At 41.4% G+C, this 17,134-nt stretch overlaps 1 pseudogene; it reads left to right on the top strand.

The window, feature by feature from the left end:
* Nucleotides 1-17,134, top strand: part of LOC139712186 (uncharacterized) — a 151,016-nt pseudogene that overhangs the window by 76,464 nt on the left and 57,418 nt on the right.

Genomic DNA, 17,134 nt, shown 5'->3' with positions numbered 1-17,134 from the left:
ACAGTAACTTGAGTAACCAGTGAGTTTTCTGACCTAGTTTGTATCCAAACTAAACGGGTGTTATGTTGAGGTTATTGCCACTCAAGGTAGGGCTTACTCTCATAAGTAATGATCAAGACAGATGGTCTTCAGTAGAACTACAGATTGCATAGAATAAGTTTATAAATCAGGCTTTGGCTTGCCCTATTTTCTCCCTCCCCCCCCCCCCCCCCCCCCGAATGAATTTCGGAATACAGTAATAAGAATTTGGCTCAGAAAGGAAGCAAGTAGAAAGCAAATAGAACCCTTGTCGCACACTTGAAATCAGTGTCCATTCATTAATGATTGTCGCCAACTTGTGAGGTTTGAACTTGTATGTCACATGATATTTTGTGTACTTTACACATGTCAAACTTTTTGATTGCTGGTCTCTCAAGCTGAGCAAGAGCTAAAACATTGACATTTTTGGAATGGCAAGTCAGGAATTACAGATCAGTGCAGAGTAAGTTCGGGTTTGTAGACGGATTTAAAGAGGCAGAATGTACTCTCAAGTACTGTATACTCCATATATTTAGCGAGTCTAATTTTTAACAAATCGGGGCTAAATATCATGTTAGCGAGTGATTGAATTCACGATTGTGGTGTACAGTTATTGATAGAGACATGTAAGTGTGAACATCACATTCATGTCGGGATCAGAGTTGATGATTCTATGTGTTTTAAAATTCTTGAATAGCACTCGACTAGTGAAATTTGCAAAAGTAAAAAACCCACAAAATATATGGCATATACAGTAGTAGAGATATTCACTGAGATATAGTGTCACATAGATTGACTTGTGATTTGAGAAGAGTGTGCACAGTTCTACCACCATGGAAAAGCTGTAAAGTGGTATTTTCGGGTATGAATAGCAGTGTGATTGTTGAGATTTAAAACGATTCTGTGATTTAAATGCCCCTGATGTGCCATGTATTCTGGGCGCAGCGATTGAGTGCGACTCGCTGGAATCTTTGCATGAGCGGATGTTGACTCCCTCAATTGTCGCGTGACATTTGGCTGCTTTGCTCCCGCGCGGCGTGGGGGAAGAGTTATCTCCGTGTATTACTTCATAGTGGATGATATCGCCACATCCCCCGGTGGTTGTGAGCGGATTATATGCCAGCCGCAGAGTGCGTTGCCTGATGCCTAAGACCACACAGGCCCAGTTAAGACTGGACTAGTATGGCTGCGCAAACTCTATGCTTTCTTCCCGGTCATGGCACCGCGATACCGAGGGACCAACAGGTGGCTGAAGTGGTAGACTAGTGATGAGTTGTCAAAATTGAAACGCGGGGTATGCAGCGATGTGGGAGGATAAAGAAGAAAACGCAATGATGAGGTATGGCGGCTCATCAGCGCGAGAGCTTTGATTGCGAATGGAAAGTAGGCATGCAGAGCATAGACTAAGGGCAGGTGTTGAAATGGCAACCGGAATGCATTGTCAGTGATTTATTAATAGAGCTGCACAGTAACCAGCCCAGCTTGTGGGAAGCAGTCAAGTGTTAACTAGCCATAGGTTGCATTTAAAGGGAATCAATTATTAACAGTGATGAAAAGGGAGATGCTTTTCCAACAAATTGATTTCAGCACTTGATATGAACATGAAAGAGACAAAACCCGGGAACTCGCCCCCTTTGAAAGGAAATGAATTCTTAGTAAATCCTGATGAATAAAAAAGAATGAATGATTAATTGACCAGGGGGGCATTTCATGAAGGATCTTGTCGGATAAAATATCTGACAAGTCAATTATATCCGACAAGTTTTGAGAAATTCTTTAGTCTGATTGGCTGATTTCTCTGAACTTGTCGGATATAATTGACTTTTCGGACATTTTATCTGACAAATTCCTTCATGAAACGCCCCCCAGAAATGATGATGGAATAGATGTGTAGGTGTGTAGATATATATATATAATACCTCCGTGAATAAGTAAATGAAAATAGAAGATAAGCATTGTGCTTTAGAGGCTTTGCAGAGAATGTATGAGTTAAAGGAAGGTTTTAATGAATGACGAGTCCATCAATAAAACAAAATATAGTAAAATCCATTACCATTTGTAATATTAATGTATTGACTGAAGTTTCAAATTACAGGGGTTTTTTTCTTCTAGAAGTCATAAATTCATTATTTTGATCAGAGTATGCAGAGATTGATGTGTGAATTTTTTGATTTCTCAGGAATTAAGTTATTCAGAATGACCGGTGTGCATAAGACATGTTTGGTATTGTTTTACACTGTGAAAGCTTTGGATACCTGATTCTGGTTACTGTAAAACATGATATATTCGCGGCATGAAATTTTCGCGAATTGGAGCCGAGAGCCTTTTTCATGGCATGAAATTTTCACGAATTGCCACTGGCGTTCAATGCATGTAGTGTAGACAAAAACTTTCGTGTGCATTTTAATTTCGCGAATTTCGGCGCTCGCGAAATTCGCGAAATTAAAATGCACGCGAAAATTCCTCGTTTTACAGTATCTTCTGTTTTCCCTCTCATTATTATATCCATCAAGCATTATCCGTGAGAGACTTTATTGACTACCTGTGATCATATGAGGACAGGTTACTTTTGGAATTGCTCATGTGGAAAAGACCACACGCTAGCTAGTTAACATGAACTTTAAAAGCTAACTCCGACTTTGTCCCAAATTCCCCACTCTGAACTCACAATTTCATGGGAAGTATATTTAGAATCATGGAGAGTCCTCGAAATGGTCGTGTGTGTGTATAAATATGCACTCAACTCCCCAGCACGTCCATAGCAAAAAAAAAAAAAAAAATGTGTCTGTTTTTAGCCACAATGTTCCTCCTGTTGGTTTTGAGTGTGTCAGTCCTCTTCCTGTGGGGTTACTATTTATAGACTGGGCATAATTTCGTTCATCTGGGTGAGTGGCTGATGAGAAGTGATTACTCAAATCCACATTTCATGGAAAGAGGAGTAGGAATTTTCAAGGCACAAGACAAAAATGTTAGCCGAAGCTTTTTGAAAGTGTGAAATGCTAGTCTAGCCATGAGGGTAGCATCAAAATGGTTATTTTAACTGATTGATTGTAGGAGTTAGTTGAATTGGATAACTGTTCGAGCTGAAGTTTTTGCATACAGATATTTTCGCGAAAATTCTTGTTGTCGGACATCTTGGCATGTTGTTTATTTCACGGTGCGAGGGTCTCATAATCATTACTTCATCTTTCATGATGTGAATAAGAATGAATTACAAGCAGCAATACTAGTACTAAATGTTTTTACTCATTGATTCCTCTTAGATAGACAAGTATCATAAAAGTGGAATTTTTCACCATGTGGAAATTTTTTCGCGGATTTCATGCAACCAGAAACTAGTGGGAAAATAAAAGCATGCAAATATTTTTGCTTGTTATATGTACCATTATTTAATGTCTTGATTATGCGGAGTTAAAAACATGGGAAGTTCATCGTACTTGGCAGAGCACAAAAAAATGTTCATGCGAAAATATCCACTTTTTACAGTAGTATGTTCTACATTGGAAGCACTCTATCTGCCTGTCGTTATATCCCAGATATCGCTATGTCATAACCCACGCAGCATCCTAGACTTAGAGTAGTCACTAGTTGTGCCCAATTTAGCACTGGCATTACTTGATTTTTTTTTCATGATTTTTTCATATGTTTTATATTTGCGCATTGTTATTTTAGCAGGTCAAAGGTGATTTGCATAATTCACAAAAATAAACCTATCATGAAAATTTCAATTCATACAGTTCTGTATACGCCATATATTTAGCGAGTCATATTTCGCGAATCGGGACTTCCTGACAATTTTGCAAATTGGTTAAAGTAGTGATTGTGGAGTACAGAACTGCACGTAGAAATGCATATGTGCACATCACATTAATGTCGCGATCAAAGTTGATAATTTTTGTGTGTTTTTTAAATTTGCAAATAACATGCAACTTGCAAAATTTGCGAAAATTGAAACCTTGTAAAATGTGGCGTATACAGTATTTTGTTGTGATTAGAGTGACTGAACAGGTGTAAAATATAAGCACTGACTCCATGGCCTGTCATTTGATCATGATAAGAAGGCCAGTAATGATTTACTCAGCTGATAAAGGCAAAGAAGACATCATGTTTATTTGACTACCAGCACCCAAGTTTCCTGGTAGTGATATATTTGTGACTGGTTAATAATTCATCACCATGTACATACATAGGCACATCTCCACTTGGTAACGCTTTCATGCCTAGACGCCCACAGGAGTTACCGTGTTAAGTGACTTTTATTGACTTTATTGCATGTTAGCCACTTTGCATTCGTTTCTATCAAATGTCTCACTGAACACTGTGGTGTCCAGATAGGTGTCATGTTTGTGATTTAACACCCTTTGCCTCTAATTTGTTGTATACAGTCAACTCAAAGGGAATGCTTGGCTGCTATTTGCTATCCCACTTTGGACATGCATATTCAGATCTGGAATCTCGTCAAATGTTGCTGTCTAATCTTGTAGCTGGATATTTCTCCGCTTTTCAAGGACTGCTTGGTATCAGTTCTTTTGCCACTCATTTCCATCTGTTTTTGTTGTTGTTTTTTTCTCCAGTGTAACTGGACTTGATTCATGCTTATAGCAGCAGGAAGGAAGCCATAACATTTCATAGGGAATTGAAGGAAATTCATTGAACAATTCGATTGCTGATGGGTGTGCAACCAATAAAGTTATATTAAAAACATGACACACGGTAGTCTGACTTTACAATTGCACCTTTAACCGAAATTTGGGAGAGACTATCGGACATTGGCATAAACTTTGGAGTAAATCACAATGTGCTTCCAGTGAGACTTGCTAGAATTATAGTGTGGCGTACAGTATTTCTCTTAAATAATATACCTGTATGTGACTCGTCACCTTTGGAATGAATGTGTGATGCACTTGCCAAGCATTGACTTAGGGGTTTATGCTCTCTTTGAATTCTCTAAAACTGTAACGATGTATGATTTTTGTTTAATTTATTTTATAAAGAATACAAAAATGGGTGCGAAAGCCTACCACTAAATCTGTAAGTTTCAATAATAATAGTAATAGTAATAGTAATAGTAATAATGATAATAATAACCAATATTTATATAGCGCCTTTCCTATACAGACTCAAAGCACTTCAACAACTTCAACAAAATACAAGAAATCAACAGTATTTACGAAACAAAACAAAAGAGAGAAAGAACCAAGCCAAACAAATAAACAATGACATTAAACTTGTCAGATCATTAGCAGTGGAAACAGTGGAAGAAAATCGGTTTTGAAGTTTACATTCATCCAATTTTGCAGATTACTTATTTAAAGATAATATAGGTCCATTGTAATAGGCTTCATAAAAAATGATAAGTTTTCATTTGAAAACAACTTTTAGGAGGTCATTTCACACATCAGACTTCATAACTATGCGAACAATCATGAATCAAGTTTCTCTCCTTTTTCAGTCTGACGGCTCATTTTGCAGTTTTCTTGGCGTTATAAGGGGAATGCAATGACAGGTTACACAAGGAAAGCACAATTTACCTCGGGTAGACAAAACAAACATTATGTATGGTAATGACAATGGCCCGTGTTTCCCCTCCCAACCCCCTTCCTCTTGTCGTGAAGGAAGCTATCCAGTATGTGAGGTGGGAACCGTTGTAGCCCCTGCATCCTGGACAGTAATTAACCCCCAGGAAACGATGCAGAACCCACAGAGCTTCCCCACTCCTAGCCCAATTAAAGAAAAAGTTCATCGTATTCGTTGTGGTATTTTCAAAGAGTTAGAGAGAGAGAGAGAGAGCAAAAGAGAGAGGAAGGGAGGAGAGGATGAAAAATACAGAGCGAGATAGAGGAGGCAGACTGAGGAAGAGAGGCGGGGAAGGGGGTTAGGATGGGGGAGGGTAGAGAGAGGAAATAAAGGGTTGGGGGAAGGCAGTGGGTGATGGAGGGGGGATGGAGGGGGAGAAGCAGAGAAAGGCCAAGGGCACCAATTACTTTGTGCGCAAAAACTGTCTTTCTGTGATTGCCATCTCAGCTCTCGCTTTCGCCCGTGAGATTCTGGGAGGCTAAGCGGCGATCTGTACAAACAAATTGGCACAGGTGTTGTGAGCATCGTGGTGGGTAGCGCAGGATCCTGCTGCAGAGCCTCATGGGCTAAAGTGGCCGGAATCCAGATCCCCCCCCCCCCCCCCCCCTCCAAATTGGGATTGGGGAAAAGGTCGGTGTGGACATTTTTCGCAAGGGTCTTCTCACTTTCAGATTACTGTATGGAAAGTGCCTTCGTGTGACTCTAGATTATAGCTAAGACATATTAGCTACTTGTGTTGTCTGTGAGTAGACAGTTTCCATGCAGGGATTTAGTTCCCTGGAAGTTTTTGCAAGTTGACAGAAGTGACATTAATTTGACTTCTCATTGACATTAAAGGAAAATCTATTGGTACATAACATTTATCCTTTGTCGTAACTGTCAGAGATAAAACACTCTTTTGAGAAGAAGGTACTTCCATAAGCAGGAGAATGGAATATGGAATCAAGGGCATTAGGAAATGTCAAATATCTCTAAATTGATTACAATAGCTGCACATGAAAATCATGTCATTTGTAGCCACAATCGGGTTCTCAAAGCTGTGCCAATTGGTAAACACCTTCCTTTGTTTACTTCTGTTTACATGTACATGTGTGTTCTGGTCTTGCACTATGGTTCTTGTGCTAAAGAGGGATAGAACGAAAGGGGGGGGGGGGGATATTACCACAATATCCTCTTTCTAACCACAACTCACCACCCCTCTTCCTAATTTATGAAAGTGTAACTTACTTGGGAGGGGCTTTCCCCCCAGCAGTTAGAATCAACCTGTCGTCAGCCACCGATATGCTCTGCTCCAGAGGGTGTGTTATAGCTGGCAGAGACAAAAACATGCTTGCCGTGCCACGCTGATGGATCGCCGAAGGATCTCTGAGGGCAACTTTATTTTCACCCATGCCAGGGAACTCATGACTCACAAGAGCTTGTGCCGCAAACGGGAAGCTGTTTGGAAATCCCCTACCTGCATTGTTTTTCATGTTCTAAATTTGGTTGGCAGCATTTGATTGTTAAACAAAACATAACAAGCTACTCCCCAACCCTCAACCCTTCCCTCCCCCCCCCCCCAAAAAAAAGGAGGGGGCATACTGCTTAAATATCTCATACAATCTGAGAGTGCAGGATAGTTGAGCTTGAATAAAATACTGAATAATGCTAATAAAAATAGATAAATTGAGCAGTGGCAAGGTTTCAATAGTCTCCGTTTATCGTCTTCTGGATATATGCAATATTCATATTTCATTGACTGTGGAGGAAGAAGAAAAATGAGATGATTTTTCCTATTCCCCACAATCCGAGAAGCTAGCAGTGAAATTGCGTATAGCGCTCATATTGCTCCAATGCCCTCGTGTCAGATCTGAGCGAATGTGTGATAGCCAATATGTCATTATATCAATCAACCTCAATAGGAGGATTTCGAAGAGTGCCTGGGGATACAGGGCTCAGCGTCAAATTTGATTCATCCAGCTTCCTCCCTTCTCCCTGCAGTTTGAAGATAATGTTTGGTAACTGCTGAGGCAGGATGTCATTTCCATAAATATTGCCAACAATCTATGCCAATTATTTTTTTTTTCCTCGTAATGTTGGGGAAAGAGGATTCTACTTTAACCTAGTTTATTACTGAGCAAGAACACTTTCCATTACAATGTGCCGAAATCTTTGTGTACACCATGATATCGGCAGAGTTCAGTCTCAACAAATGCTGATGAGGCATGTGAGACCGCCGGCAAACCATTTTGTTTCTGTGATGGGACTCGTTCGGGTGAAATTCTTGTGTCATCAACTTCAAATCACGGATCGAATTGAGGCAAATCATTTTCCACACGTGAACCTCCCCTGCGACAAATTACGCCGTCTCCCCAATTCCATTCTCGCAGCCAAAAATGATGATACATCGTAACTCCTGCAGCAGATTCCATCGTGGAATAGGATAGACGGCATACATGAATGGGACGGGGGAAAGTTAGAGTTTATTGATCGCGCCACTGTATCGATCGTTTGGCTCTGCTTCAGGAGTGTTTCATGCTACATGGGACAATTCAAAAGTTTGCTCCAATGTGGCGTAGTGAATAAAAGCGTGTGACAGAAAATTAATTCTTTCGGTTGCTGCAACAAAATGTGACCATACAATGTCAGTAACATTTTAAAGTAACAGTCATGACAAAGTTGATCACCCACATGTCACCCTTTGGGTGCTCTGAGTGTTGATTGGCACAGGAAACTCCATAACATTGTACACCCTGTCCAAAGTCCTGGCACAGAAAGGGTTAAAGAGTCTGCATCATGCAAGTGTGCAGCTACCCTGATCCTCAGTACTTCAACAGCAAGAGTACCTGAGGCTGTGTAGTACAAGCACACCATTAAAAGCGAGGACTCTGATTGAGTGGAGGAAAATCGTGTTGCAGTGCAAATTGCAAATGATGCTCTTTACTGTTTGGTCCTCTCGGGATCTTTCCTGATAGAATTAGTAAGCCTCTTGCAGCAGTTAGAGTGAAATCCTAGGGCATCACATATAGTTTACCCCAGTCTTATTCTTTCCCAAGCCATGATGTTCTATCCCCCTGAACGATAGCTTTTGAACATTTTACTTGACACTGCATGGGTTTTTAAGGAAAAAGGCTTTTTCTAAAGAATGAATACAGGTGCTGTAAGAAAGCCAGGAGTACACCTCAAACTGAAATGGGTGGGGAAAAAGAAAAACTTTTTAAAAAAAATTGTATCATCGTGATAGTTGTTCGATGTCTCTCAAAACTCTTCTGACACATTTTCACTTTCTTTTTCTCCGTTGTAAATCTGCAAAATTCAGCAGTGTAAATCTGTCACTGGGGTTACACTCTCCTCCAAGGAAATGTGGATACGATCTAATTCCACTCACTATTAAAAGCAGAGGAATGCTAGTAGCTCGCTGGATTGTGGCGGAGGCACAACCCTACCTGGCTTTGTCCGAACACAGGTTTTTTTTTCCACGCCAGTCTGGTTTCCATCAGTGACCCTGACAGTATGCTGTCATGTGTGCGATTCCACTTTCCGCAGGACTTGAACAGTCTAGGACCCCATCCAATAATCCTGACCTTGAGACATGCCCGGTGGTGTTTAGAGGAAGTGTTAAAGAGTGTATGGCAGGGATGAGGGAATTTTAGAGTTAGCAGAGTAGAGTGGGGCTTTAGCTACACTGTATGTTTACCCAGCAGCTTCTGTGGGGGCATCCTAGTTTGTCCATCTTTATGGCAGGATCTTCAATGAATTAGGTAATGTCCTGTGTTATGCTCATACGTCCTTAAAGATCTCGTTATAAAATGATGCAATACCAATGATCAAATTGAAATTTTTGATGAACATCATAGAGAAGAGGTATTCCACTGCTATTACAGTTTTGATCACCTGGGGGTGTTTCATCAACGTTTGTCAGCGCTGACAACTTTAATCACCATAGTAACAGTCAGTGACCTAGAGCATCTCAGCCAATCAAAACCAAGGATTTTGCTGAAATTGTCAGCGCTGACAAACGTTTGATGAAACACCCCCCTGTTCTCACTTTCTCCCTCTCTCTCTCCTGTTTTTTCCGTGGAGATTTGATGTTGTTGTTATCTATCATTATTATTATTATTGTTATTATTATTCTATGATTATTATTATTATTATTATTATTATTATTATTATTATTATTATTATTATTATTATTTATTATTATTATCATTTATCATCATCATTGTTATCATTGTTATATGTAATATTTCTTTAATTGTCATCATAGCCATTGCCGTGTTTTGTGTCATGGTCGCCCGCGTCTTAGGCTGATGGATAGAAAGAGCAAGCGAGGTTGATGTGAATCTGGATGAAATAAGGTGTCTCTCCTGTGACAGATGACAGGATGCAAATGGGGGAAAGACCTCTCAAAGACCCATCTTTGCAGCAGCGCTAGATCAGCTTAAGGGAGATTTAGCTTGTGACACATGGTGCATAATATATGGCAACCATTATTGATAAGTGCGTTGTTTACATCAGTGGGAAAAACTGCTCTTCAAAATCTTTTTTTCTTTTGACATTTGAAGCATGTGGAATTGATATCATTATTAGTTTTTTTTTTTTTTTTTTGCAGCCCTGATGGCTGTGTGAATTTAAAGGAATGCTTTTGAAAATTGCAGAATCAGAGATCAATAGAATGTAGGAGTTTTTCAAAGTTTTGATTGGTTCCTTTTTGTCCCATTTACTTTGGTCCCTTTTGTGATAGGAGCATAATCAGTATACTCAAAGAACCATTGAAATGCACCATGTATGTAGAAGTGCATGATTTGATATTCAATCATTGGGTTTTTTTTTCTGCCGTTGTTCTTGCAAAGTAATCAGTTATGTGCAAACTCAAACAAATCTAAAGGTACAATGATGCTTCAAAGTGCAAATATTTCTTTCAGATTGGTTGTGTTGATATAGTTTTTGAGAGAGTAAATACCCCTTTAAAATTAACTTTGAATTATCTTTAAAGTTCCCGTGAAATTGGTCTCTTGTACTCTAAAAAATCCTAATTGTTATGTTTTATTAAATGAAAGATTTTGATTCCTGGATAGAATGTCAATCATATCATGTACACATTTGTGTGATAAAAGTTGAACCCCAGAATGCCTCGTATTCAGTGTTTTCTTCAAAGATTCAAAATGCTGAAAGATCGTGAAAGATGAGTCCCGGAGGAGGAGAAGCATATTGTGCCATTAAGGCAGCGTGGCTGACACTTTTTTCGTAATGCGTTTAACAGAAGGGCAGGCACGTAAATGCAGAGCACGCACATGAGATACATTACCATGCCATGAATGAACCTTCATGAGAAGTGCCAGTGGTGTGAACACTGCCGTAGAGCTACGTCTGCGGGCTCTCCTGCTGGTATGCCCATTGGAGTGAGAATGCATGCCAATGAATGGATACAAGGGAAAATGGATATGAGGCCAGCATATTTGATAAATGTCAGATGGATGTCATGTGACTTGACTGTTTGATTAATGTGTGCCGAGTAGGAGGTGCAGGCTGGTGTAGGGTAGCTGTCGAAAATTGAATGTTTGCTGGGCGGCCTCCGTGTTAAAAATGAATCCATCTGAGTAGCTTCTCTGTATTGCCACTGGCATGTTTTATTACAGTGTGCTCAGAATATTGTGATACGCTTTATCTTGTACTGCACAGTGGTGCATGATTGCAAATGGAATTTATGTTCTGCAATTTATACACACCCATAAAAGTAGAGAGTGCTTGCATAGTTTCATATTATAGGCCATAGGCTGAGGTGATGCACAGAATGCGTGTAAGAAAAACTGTCATTTATGGTTGTGTATTTGTATTATTGATGATCATGTATCATCTGGTACATAAGAGATGAACCCAAAAGTACAGGTTTATTTGCCCAGTAAACCATTCATCAAGCGAAATGCATTCATATATATTTTGTATAGTCTATTAATGAGAGTGCCATGAAATGTCATACAGATACATATACTCTTCTGCACCCATTCTTTTTCTATAACTTTTTAAAAATTATTTTCAAAAGTTTTTGATATTTTTACTGTAAGGTTTACATGCAGTATCCCAATTTGCATTTGCATTGTTTAGATTTAAATGCATGCCACTCTGATACTCACTGGCTGCCTTTAAACAACTGTTGATGGTGGTGGTAGTGGTGATGATGGTGTAGGGGGGGGAACTTGATTTTATAACTCATTACCATTACCATTTTCAACTGTGCTGTATAAGATGGTAAGGGCAATTTGTAGGAGTGGTACCATGAGAGTTTCAAGAGCTGATAAATGTATGTAGCCTAATGTACGTGGTAGTGGTGTATGGATGTAAAAACTTGTGCTATACTTTGTGGCATTTGTTGCCCTTTACAACAACTGCACAATAAGCTTATCCTGGCCATATGCTGCTGACTTGGAGGTTCCCAGGACACTTGAATCATGTAATCTTGGCATGATACAGTCACCGCAGTCCAGCATGACTTTCTTAATTCATTTTTTTTAAACCAGAAAATCACAATGAAATAATGATTTTGTACTGTACAAAGTAGATTGTATCTGAATATGCTAGTACACCATCTGTCCCTGATCGCAAGAATACATCAACATGATGAAAACATAAGTGGTAATTGTGTGGGACTTGTGCCTATACTGTCATCAGTTGCATTTTTATTTCCACTATTGATTAATAACAATGAAGGGTGTCAAACCTAAAAGTAATCTTGATTTTGTTTTTCAGTCAGATCTTTGTTTCTGTTTTAACTGTTTTGTCTGTCTGTCTTGACTCACAACAGGTCCTTTGCCACAAAGAAGCTGACCGCCGCCTCTCGGAGAGGTCCCAAAGGTGGAGGTGCCAGGAGCCAACATGCAAGCACGGACAGTCAGGGTTCAGCAGATAGCACCGGTAGGACACCCTCCAATCACCACCACCAACTGGAAGGGGACAACCCATCCTCTTCCCGAGATAGGACTCCTAGCGAGACACCACTACTCTCTCTGGATGAGAGTGGTATTGTCTCCGCCCCACTTGGGGGCATCCCCACTGGGGACATTTATGAAAGGTACAAGCCCAAGGGCTCATAGATGGTTTGAGTAGGTTTTTCACCCCCACTAACCGCCGGAAATCGCGCAGCTCCTCGCAGTCCTCTGCGTTTTACGCCATCAGGCCGTTCAGACCCAAGGTCAAGCACAAGAGTGAGAGTGACAAGGACGCCGTGTTTCCAGCCAAAGTGAAATCAAAAGAGGAAGTGGTGAACAAGGATAAGGATAGGAAAGCGAAGAGCAAGGATAATGCGAGTGAAGGTGAGAACTTCAAGGAGGGGGATAGCAATGGAGGAGGAGGAGCAGCAGCAGCTGCCGCAGGAGGGGCGGGAGGGGGAGAAAAAGAAGGGAAAAATGTAAGGACGGCAAAAGATGATGTCAAAAAACACACCAAAGATGCCAAAGATTCACCTCCGTCATTGTCACCGTCTCTTAAGAAACTTGCAACGCAAGCGTCGGAGGACACCAGGTCACACTCAAACTCCTCCTCGCCGCACTCCCAGATGATGCGGACGGGTAACATGCAGTTGAAAGGGTTGTTCGACGGGCTGTCGCACCTGTATGTTGCGCCGGCCTCCCCCCGCAAGCGGGGCTTACCGCCCGTGTACGCGGCACCAAAGAGATCGAGGAAAACACACCCACTCCTGTTCCCGCAATCCGAGGAGGACTTCAAAGTGCCGGCCGCGGAGGAGAGTCCGGCGCTCTCGAAAGCGTCCGAATCGCCTTCTGTGTCTCCATCCCCACCGCTGTCAACTGAAACCACCCCTGTCAAGGGGCATCTCACACCAAAGAGCATGAAGTCGAAAAAGATGAAGGGAGGACTCTCAGCGAGTGCATCCAAAATTGTGAAGAAAGCGCGTGCAATGGGAACCAAGAAAAAGAAAAAGGGCGTGAAGCTCTCCTCGCGGTGGGCGGTCATTCACAAGAAGCCCGGGAAGCTAAAGAAAAAGTTGTCGAAAGACTCGAGCGAGATCGACGGCCTCGCCCCGCTCCTGAAGCCGGAGAAAGAGCTGAAAGGGAAGAAGGGCGCCAAGGCTGGTGGTAAGAAATCTTTTGCAGGATTGCTTGCAGTGCATCTCATATAGCCCGCTGACTTCTCACTGAAACATCCTCCACGCCTTCTTTTTTTTTTCAGTTCTTACCAAACCCACTTTCATATACCCTCCACCCAGTACCTTACCCACTGCACACCTTGCCTGCTTGCCTGTCATGGTGCATGAAACCTGCAAAGCCAAGACTTTTTTCCTTCTCTCTCTTCTCTTGGTCTCTCAGGATCTGCTAGTGTTTTTTTCCTCTTTATGTATGTGTATGTGTCAAGTGTGTGCTCTGCGTGTGTGTTTACATTGCATACCTATGCGTAAGTTCTAACACCACTGTTGTCTTGCTTCCACCTCATACTGGTTATAATCCAGTTGAGTATATTTAAGCTGTTTTTAACTTTCTCTAATCTTTCTGCAACAAAGTCAATTACTTGTTCTGCCAAATGGAAGTTTTTGCATTCCAGTCTGCATTTTAGCAACGGGTGCTCTGGAAAGAACAAACACCTAACTCTGGAGTAGAGCAAGATCAAATCCCATTAAAAAAAAAAGTTAACATTGGGCTGAAACTAGAAGTGACGGGAAAATATTTCCTATGTCAGATCAAGAGAATCTGCCACTCCAGGACTTCAAGACAGCCCTGATGAGTTGCAGTTTACCCCCACCGTAATAGAGTCAGCCCTGTAATGCTTCGTAATGACAAATGATAAATAGCGTTTGCGTCTGTGATATTGGCGTGCTTGAATCCCATTGCCTTTGAGTTTCAACACCATACCAGTCTGAGGTAGCTTTCGTGAAATTAAACAAGATTTCCGGACATCGCCCAAAACATGACTTGCAATATTCGTTTACAGCCTGTGGCGTATTGCGTAAATGGGAGAATGTCTCTCTGTGGTCAAGGGTCGTACCTGTATCCCCCCCTCTCTGATTTTTTTTTTCTCTCTCTCTTGCTGATCACAACATTGGACGGATACCTCCGCTTACTGGTTACCCAGTGCCAAATTGTGATGTCTTGTCTCCTCGCCTGCCCTGTCCCCCTGTCCCCCTGTCGCCCTGTCGTCTCCCCCTCGTCATGTAGCCCCCAACAATTTGCCCTTCCTTCCTGTTTCTGCGTGCTGCAGTTGACCTGCACCGTGTTTGCACACGGTGTTTACCGCACCGGGGTAGAACTGGGCTGTGGGGGTGCTTCAGTCTTGGTTGAAGTCTCTCTGCATCTTTGTCCGTCCCTCTGTACGTCTTTCTCCCTGTATGTCTGTCTGTCCATTCCCCTTCCACCTCTCCTCTCCATCTCCTGTGTCTGGGTGCAGTCTGCCCAGGTGAGAGAGAGTCGAGAATCCTGAAAGAGTACGGGGCTCATGGATTGTGCCCTTTTTCTGCACAACCGGCCAAATAGAGAGAGAGAGAGAGAGAGCGTCTCTTGTGTGATGTTTGGTTCACAGCCCCATGGAACTAGGTCTTTAATCACTTGGGTGTGAGAATTGTGTCCCCCCCCCCCCCCCCCCCTTGACTGGTTCCTGAATTGACAGAGAGCATTCAACTGCTACATCCTGGTCAGCAGCAGCTCATGGGGAATAACGCTGCATTTCATATCCAGTACAGAAAAAAATCAGGACAAAATGATGGGGGGGGGAGGGGGAGGGGAGAGAGAGGAGGAGAAGAGGAGAAGAAAAACGATACAGGAGGAATGCAGGAAAGAAGTGTAGGGTAATGCACTCCCGCTAAAAGCATAAAGCATATGATTTTCAAACAAAGTGTGATTGATTTGTCAGGAAAGAGAGACATCATGCAATGGGGGGCTCCACACTTGGAATCCGTGTTGTCATGCGTAACCTGCACTTCCAATTACCGTCAGTGGTATGGTCATTTGTGTGTGTGTGTGTGTGTGTGTGTGTAGGTCCAAATGGTCAACTCGTTACTTGCTTTGAAGGGTCTTGTCAGTTTTTTTGCTGCTCCCAGAGTTGTTTTCTTCTGCAGGTCAATAACCAGGACCAGAAGCATAGCATGCCATTTGCAGTGTTTCAGTTTTACTTTTTTGTATCATTTTGACCACATTTTTATTGCTCCCTCTCTATCTTGTTTCCTACATAATTAGAATAAGTTGCAAGAGGAAGTGATAATAAAGAACTTCTGGTATCTCAGATTCTTGAACAAATGAAATTATGAGCGTCAAAAGAGAGTCAACCCTGAGAGTTTGTAGGTATTTTTGATGTAACCATCAAAACAGCAGCTGGTAAGTGAAAAATATGAGCACAATTTGATCATATCATCAGAATGTTGCTCCTCGATTTTAATTCCTGTGCATCATGTATAAAACATGGTATCTTGAAGTCTGTTTGTAAAAGATGACCTGGTTAGCAGTTAAGGCCTTTTCCTTTGTAGACTATTCCCCATTTGCCTTAAAATGCAAACAATGGGCAAAGACTTCCAATTTTCATTTTGTAAGTTTGCAGGAAGAGGTTGATTCCTTTTTTTTTAAAGATGTACAAGAACAAAATATCTTAAGTGTTTCTTAGGGGTTGTAGAGAATGAGTACATCCGCATATATGTGATAAATAAGTGATGATTTTCAATTGTGAAACTAAATAAGAATACAAAACAAGCAGCTTCACTGTCATGTGAGAATCCCAAATGTTTTGAAGGGTGCGTGGGATAACATTGTTGGTCATCGTTAATGGGAATTGGCTTCATCCTCTTAATAGTTGTTTGAGTTTACTCAAATTTTCACTTGCTAATATTCTGTTATTTCTGTTCATTTCCTGCTTTCGCTCAAAATCACTTCATCGTGGGAATTGATTCTCCTGCACCGTGCATCCGTTTACCTCACGCAGCCAGTCGATCCCTTGCGAGTGTGCTTTGTTGGGCATGTCCGTGCACACGCGCATGTGCGCAAGTACATCAGTACAAAGAAGTCGCAGAAATGAAATAGAGAAATTTGTGAAGCACATTCAATTTTCCTGCTATTACGCTACCAAGCAACGTAGGATAAAAAGAAATAACCAAAACAGCAATTGGTATTGACAACTTGCATCATAGGCACTCAGCACTGAGTCACCTTTGTCCACAAAAGATATTAATAGCATCAGATTTCAAAGGGCAGTGATTTTCCACCGCATCACTTTCTATGCACCAAATGACGTACTAGCAAAATGCGCCTGTGCCTGATGACATTGTGATACTCTGAAATTCAGATTATGTAAAAGGTACACAACAAAACAAAAAGGAATCTCATCAGAGAATGTGAGGATTCTCCGTCGTCTTGGCGATATTAAGACGTAAAAGTAATTTTCCCATGAAAAAAAAATTGTTAGCAAGCATTAGTAGGCTGCCTGGAGATGTAGTTTTCTGAGCATGTGTGTGTTTGTGTGCATGTGTGTGTGTGTGTGTGCGTGTTTGTGTTTGTGTGGAGAAGTGGATGTGTCTCTGTGCTTTGTGATGATTGAATATGATATAATTTATTGTGAGCCGTAGCACTTG

The sequence above is a fragment of the Diadema antillarum genome, unplaced genomic scaffold (assembly GCF_040938485.1).
Source record: "Diadema antillarum isolate AM-2024a unplaced genomic scaffold, OU_Dant_1.0 seq00001770_RagTag, whole genome shotgun sequence".
Taxonomy (NCBI): domain Eukaryota; kingdom Metazoa; phylum Echinodermata; class Echinoidea; order Diadematoida; family Diadematidae; genus Diadema; species Diadema antillarum.
This window is presented reverse-complemented; position numbering and strand designations above follow the sequence as displayed.